Source organism: Jaculus jaculus, chromosome 11, assembly GCF_020740685.1.
Source record: "Jaculus jaculus isolate mJacJac1 chromosome 11, mJacJac1.mat.Y.cur, whole genome shotgun sequence".
In the NCBI taxonomy this organism is placed as follows: domain Eukaryota; kingdom Metazoa; phylum Chordata; class Mammalia; order Rodentia; family Dipodidae; genus Jaculus; species Jaculus jaculus.
This window is the reverse complement of record NC_059112.1, coordinates 35666743-35673754: the sequence shown is the minus strand read 5'-3', so window position 1 is coordinate 35673754 and position 7012 is coordinate 35666743. Positions and strand designations below refer to the sequence as shown.

Here is a 7012-nt window from a genome sequence, read left to right as displayed (position 1 = left end):
ATTCATAGAAATGCACAATGAGGGCTGGAGAGATGGTTTAGCGGTTTAGCACTTGCCTGTGAAACCTAAGGACACTGGTTCAAAGCTCGATTCCCCAGGACTCATGTTAGCCAGATACACAAAGGGGTGCATGCATCTGGAGTTCGTTTGCAGTGGCTGGAGGCCCTGGCTCACTCATTCTCTCTCTCTTTCTCTCTTTCTCTCTCTCTCTCTGCCTCTTTCTCTATCTGTGGTTCTCAAATAAATAAATAAAAATAAAGTAAATTTAAAAAAGAAATGCACAATTATCCATAGTAATTGTAGACTCCAGCCAAAAATGGGATGAGAAGATTCAATTTTAGTTAATGAAGTGGTACCCTCTCTATTAATGACCTTTCTCCCGTCACTCTCCATGATCTGTTGTTTCAGCCCTGTGAATCTTGCAGAAGCAAGACTTACAAGACTTGCATTCCTTTGGCAGTGCATTGTGCCCACTCACATCTTGCTGGAGCAAACACAAGGGCCCTAAATTACTTTACAGGAATTTGAAGAATGTGCATTTATTTCTTAGGTAGTAAAGTTAACTCACAAATTTGTAAGTACCTGTTATCACATTTGAAAGATTTTAATATTTTCTTATACTAAATTAAAAAAAAAAACTGTGTAATTGCTTAAATTGCCAACTACCATCTCATTACTTTTTGTTCTATATGGATAGAGATCAAAATTATCTGATACATCTAGGGGCTATCTTAATTTTATCTAAATAGGCTTTGGGGGAAAGCCACATCTTTAATTTGATTCAATACTTAGTTACCAGCCACACCGATCATGGTCTCAGCCTCTCTGGGGCAGATCTTGGCCCGAAAACTTTTCCCTGTGCCTTGGCTACTGTGTGGGACCAGAAGATGTATTTTCTCCAACTTCAAGGCTGCAGACTTGCAGCTACAAGTGACGCAGCGGTCACAGAGGAAGCCCAGCTCCAAGGAGCAGCTGCTGTTTGGGAAGACATTTACAGACCATATGCTGATGGTGGAGTGGAGTGGGATGACAGGCTGGAGCCCACCTCGCATCCAGCCCTTCCAAAATCTCACACTGCACCCAGCCTACTCTTCCCCTGACTACTCCCTGCAGCTCTTGGAAGGCATGAAGGCTTCCAAGGGCAGGGACCAGCAGGTGCGCCTCTTTCGACCCTGGCTCAACATGGACAGGATGCTGCGCTCGGCTCAGCGCCGGTGCCTGCCGAGGTGGACAAAGACTGGGTTCCTTATGTTGCTGGGACCAGCCTGTACGTGCGACCTGTGCTCATCAGGAAGGAGCCCTCGCTGGGTGTCGGTGCTGCCACACAAGACCTCTTGTTTGTCATTCTCTGCCCTGTGGGCTCCTACTTTCCTGGAGATGCCATAGTATGACCCCTGTCTCCTTCCTGGCTGACCCGAAATTTGTCCGAGCCTGGGTGGGTGGAGTCGGTGACTACAAATTGGGTGGGGGGGGGAATTATGGGCCTACCGTGGTAGTGCAAAAAGAGTCCCCAAAGAAGAGCTGTGAGCAGGTCCTTTGGTTGTACGGGCCAGACCATCAGCTGACTGAAGTGGTCACCATGAATATTTTTGTCTACTGGACCCATGAGGATGGGGTGCTGGAGCTCGTGACACCCCTGCTGGATAGCATCATCCTGCCTGGAGTCGTCAGAGCCTGCTGGACCTGGCTCAGACCTGGGGTGAGTTCCGGGTAGCCGAGCGCAAGATTACCATGAAGGAATTGCTGCGAACACTGGAGGAAGGCAGTGTGTGGGAAGTCTTCGGCTCAGGCACTGCCTGTCAGATCTGCCCGGTGCATCGGATCTTGTACGAAGGCAAGCAACATCACCTTCCCACCATGGAAAACGGGCCTGAGCTCAGCCTCAGCTTCCAGAAGGAACTGAAGACTATTCAGTACGGAACCAGCGCCCACGAGTGGATGCTCCCAGTGTTTAGTGCTTTATCACTGGAAAAACTTTTACAGTTTTATCTCTTATGTCATATTTTTTTTTATAAACAATCAGTTTTATAATCACTCAGGCCATATATGCCTGAACATTGTCTACTAATTTTCACTTATGATTTCCAACCATGTAAGCATTATTTCATGTCATTTCAGTGTTAAACATACCAAATACTAACCACCACACATTCTAATATGCTGGCTTATACTATCTTCTTGTGCAGCCTCAGTAGCTACATCATTATAAGGGATACATTTATTTACAGAGGAATGAACAATACTGTTAGTTCTGGGACTACAAAGACTTATGTAAGGAAGCAGATGGCAGCTAATACTTATATAATCATAATGAATATCACCTTTCATTGTGCCATCATGGTGCAATAGCAGGGAAGAGAAGGAAGCCACAACATGATCTGCTACCTGGTGGGAAAGGCCCATTCTCTAGGGAAAGAATACTATTGGTGTTACTTGTCAATGGAAATGCTGATAATTTTCAGGTGAAAGCCATGCATATCCCAGAATATCAATTAATGGGACCAATAGCAGGAAATAAAGACCCAGCCTGGTGCACAGGTGTGTTTCATGGCCATCAGAGCAGAGGTGGCGACTCAGGAGCTTAGTGGCTCAGATATAAAGTTCAGATGCTTTAACAATGCTGAGACCAGTGAGGCATCAGGAAAGGGTTAATGGCAGAAAAATGGCAGATCTATATTAACACAAAACCATGAAGACAAGAGATGACAGGTTCTGAAAATTTAAGATTGAAGACTGATTTTGAAGTTCTTGCATACATGCAAGACACATGTAGGATCATGTGAAGATGCAGATTGGAATCTGAAGAAAGTAGAAAGCAGACCAATGTAAACCCTGAGCAATGGGAGGATCCAGTATTATACAAATGTGAAAAGTAACTGAGTACAAGAAATCAAGGCTTCCCATATACCAGGTGTCCTGTGTGAGCTATTCACCAGGATGGAAAAGTCATACTGCAAGTTTATCTATTAGGGTGATGTTAGTACTTCATTTGAGATACTATATTTATTTTTTTCCTTTTCATAAATAAGTATCTTCTCATAGCTCTGTCCAAAATCTATGCAAAATTTCTAGTAACTTTCACTTTTAAATAAAGTAGATATCTTTATGTGTCCTATGTGTGTATCTTCCTACTCCTCCTTATTCTTTGATACCATGTTCCCCTTGAAACAAAGTTTTCTTTTTTTAATTGTTGTTATTTGTGCAAACAGAACGAGACAGGGAGAAAAGAGATAAACAGAAAGAATGGGCAGGCCAGCACCTCCAGCCACTGCAAACCAACTCCAAATGCGTTCATCACTTTACACATCTAGCTTTACGTGGGGACTGAGGAAAATCAAACCAGATTGGCAGACTGTGCTGGTAAGTGCCTGAAATGCTGAACAATCTCTCTAGCTCCAGAAATTTTTCATAACTATAAGAAGTTTGATAAACATCAAAGCATACAGAAGGTCCTTTGCTCAATCTACTGTACAATAAAGGAAGAAAGAAAGTAAAAAGAAAAAGGAAGAAGGAAATAAATAAAGAGTAAAAGACAGTATAAAAACTAAATTTATGATATTTTAGAGATGGCAACTTGTATTCTCCACTTAAGTGTCTCTACTACTTAGAACAGAAAGATATGATCCAAAATTCCTTCAAAGGTTCATCTTGCTTCAGCTTCTCATCTTTTTCTTGATTCTTATACATTCCTACCATATTTGCTAGTTACAGGCTACAGTCAGGCTTAATTTAGTAATAAGTTACTAAATTATAGAGTCAGGTGTTTCAAAAACAACAAATCCAAACCTCATGAGTGAAGAAAGGGAAAAATGTGCTAATGTGTTTTTGGCCACTACTGAATGCAAAGTGAGAATTTAGAGACAAGATTTTTAAAAAGTATTATTTTGAGCTATGTGTTATTATCTTCTCTCACATTTGTGAAAACTGTAATTTAAAGAGATAATATTTTTATTTGGGAAAGTGATATTCCAAAATAGAAACCTAGGTCTTAATATGTCAAATTATATTATATTTTAATTGTAGTTCAAAATACATGGTTTGCCCTGATGTAAAAAATTTGTCATCTGAAATTTCATAAGTTTTGTAAAATGGATGTATATTGACTAAATTCATTATATGAAATTAGCCATATTCACTACATTGATCAATTCAGAAAATCTGAGAAAACTTAATTTATGTACTTTTTCTTTAAGGGGTCACTTTAACATGACTTTTAATAAGAAGGATGGAAAATAACAATGCCCTCACCCAATGACCTCATCCAGTTATCATATCCTCGATGAAAAATAACTTGTATATAGATTGATTCCTGCGTTTGCCTAATATACTTCTCAATGCTTTTGAAATTCTAAGATCATATTCTTGTATGAGTAAAGTAGGTAACAATTGCAAAACCTAGATTTTAAGTTTTGAATAAAAACATAAGTTTTGTCATCAGAAGTAGAATTCATAAAGAGATTTGGTGTATAAAATATTCTATTGCTTTGCCAAGTGTTCTGGAAGAGATTCCCAGAGAAATTACCTTTCCTTGGGTTTATTAGTTCCTCTTTGTGCCTCAGGAGAGGCAATTTACCTTTCAAGTATGAAGAACTTGCATTGAGAAAGTACTTTACTCATTCTGACTCTCTGGAAGATTGGGTCAGATTTAAGGAAATTACATTTTATTTTTAGCAGCTGAGGTCAACTGTGGCCAACACCATGTGGCTTTTGTGAAGATTGCCTGTTTATCTAATTCATCTTATATCATCTGCATTTTTCCAGCTCTTTCATGACATGAAAACTTTATAAATCCAAAGAATGTACCCCATTATTTATTCTGCACACATTTAGAAAATAAATTGCTGACTCATTTATATTTAGGTCTTTTGTTAACCATAAACATAAGGTCAAATATATGTCCCTGTTAGATGTTTCATATTTACAAAGTTGATTATATTAGTCAAAATTGGCAACATTTCTTTGAATTGATACTAGAGAGAAAATTAAGTGATTTTCTTCCAACTCTTTTGAGGGTGGGAGACACATTTTGAAATCAGGAATTCAAATTGTGGAGTGACATTTTTTTCTAGAGTACTACAAGGATTTTGACTATACATGAGTTGGAAGAAAAGGGAGTCAGAAACAAAATCAACAACTGTTGACAGTGTTTTACAATTTTGTAAAAGGAAACAACCTAAAATGGTTTAGAATATCATTATGTTTCAAAAGTGTTAAGCTATATAAACTGAGTATGGTGGAACATGCTTGGAACCCCAGTCCTTTGGAAGCAAAGGCTACAGAAAGGATATTTCAAGAGAAGAACAACATATATAGTGAGACTACTAAGTCCTTAAACACTTTCCCAAAAGTGTATGTGAATAATTTACTTCATTAAACATACAAAATCACTTATGGTTAATCTCTGCTCATCTATTCACTTACAGAATGTGTATTCCTTGTCAATGTTAGTATGTTAGAATGTCATGAATGTTAGTTTGTTAGAATGCTAACATGTTAGAATGTTAGCATGTTGTGAATGTTACCATGCTACTATCACTATCCTTTGTCTTAATGTCTCATATAACCTTTAAAAATTTTGTTTACTTAGGTAATATCAAACAGGATAGAGAAATTTAAACAGCTGGGCAAACAAGACAACACACCTCCTTCTTCAGGTGGTTTACTTAAAAATAGAGTTTAGCAATGACATAGCAATCATGATTAGTACAATTAAACATTCCCGCCATGCTATAATTTTAAGATCTCACATGGATAGGTACTTCTTCAAGTACCAAGAAAGTTTAGCCTCGATTGTATCAATTAAAAATCTAGCTAACTGGCCAAGAGTATTGGCACAGGCCTTTAATTCCAGCACTTAGGCAGGAGGATCACCATGAATTCAAGGCCACCCTGAGACTACAGAGTTAATTCTAGGTCAGCTTAAGCTAGAATGAGACCCTACCTTGAAAACCAAAACAACAACAACAACAAAATATAGCTAACTTCAGTCTTTAATCATATTTCAAGATGATAGTCACATACTTGCAAAATCCAATCTGTAAACAACCAGAGACTATGCTAGATTATTTTGAAGTAACCCCAAATTACAATTAGCATATGTATATATACAAGCTTTTTGTACTTTACAATTCCTTTTATTTTTAAATTTACTTGAGCCACTTATTCTCTCTTTTTTTTTTAATTAATTAGTTTTGTACTCAGCACATACAGTCAATTTAGTACGATTTTTAGGCTCATCCATGTCCTACCCCCTCCCTCGGCCCTTCCTTGTTGAAGTATATGGGTCACGCATTCTGGAGTTAAACCACAGTTATGGGTAGGATAAAGGTCTTTGCAAATCTTTTCATTTTTCTCCTGCATCTTTTCTACCTCCTGCCCTGGATTTTCCTCACTGGCCTTCTTGCCATTGTTGTGTTCCTCCTATAGTTCTGTGAATTTTACTTAATATCAGGAGAATACTGACTTTGAACTTAATTTCCTTATTTATGAGTTTTCCCTTGCCATTTTCCTTTCTGTTATAGTCTTGCTGTCATTGCTCTGGCTAGTATACATACTGTTAGTTGAATAACAGCCACCACCCAGAGATGTCAAGTTCTAATCAATTTTTTTTTCATATGCCCCTTTTATTTGATTATTTCTGTCAGTGATAAATAATTGGTCATTGCCCATCTCATAACAGTGGTATATTACATTTATATTTAATTATTTGTAAAGCAAGAGGTTTTTTTTTTTTGTACTGTTGATAATTGTTCTTACTATAAAGTAAGAATCAAAGGAGAATTTCCTTTCAAAGTGTGCATATAAATATTTAACCATTATATATGAAAAAGAAAACATTAATGGGATTTTCTGTAAGTAAATACTCCCATTCAATATCTAGCTGCCAATATAATATCATTGAACATGAAATTGGAGTGTGGAAACATCTCTTGGCACATCTGTATGTGTGTCTTTTCCACCATGCATAAAACCTAGATATAAACAATCTCAGGAATACAAGTGATAAGAAAGA

The 7012-nt window shown here is 37.7% G+C and overlaps 1 pseudogene; it reads left to right on the top strand.

Annotated features, from left to right (window-relative positions):
* The first annotated feature begins 810 nt into the window (after positions 1–810).
* LOC101608107 lies at positions 811–2031 on the top strand (annotated as a pseudogene).
* The last annotated feature ends 4981 nt before the right edge of the window (positions 2032–7012 follow it).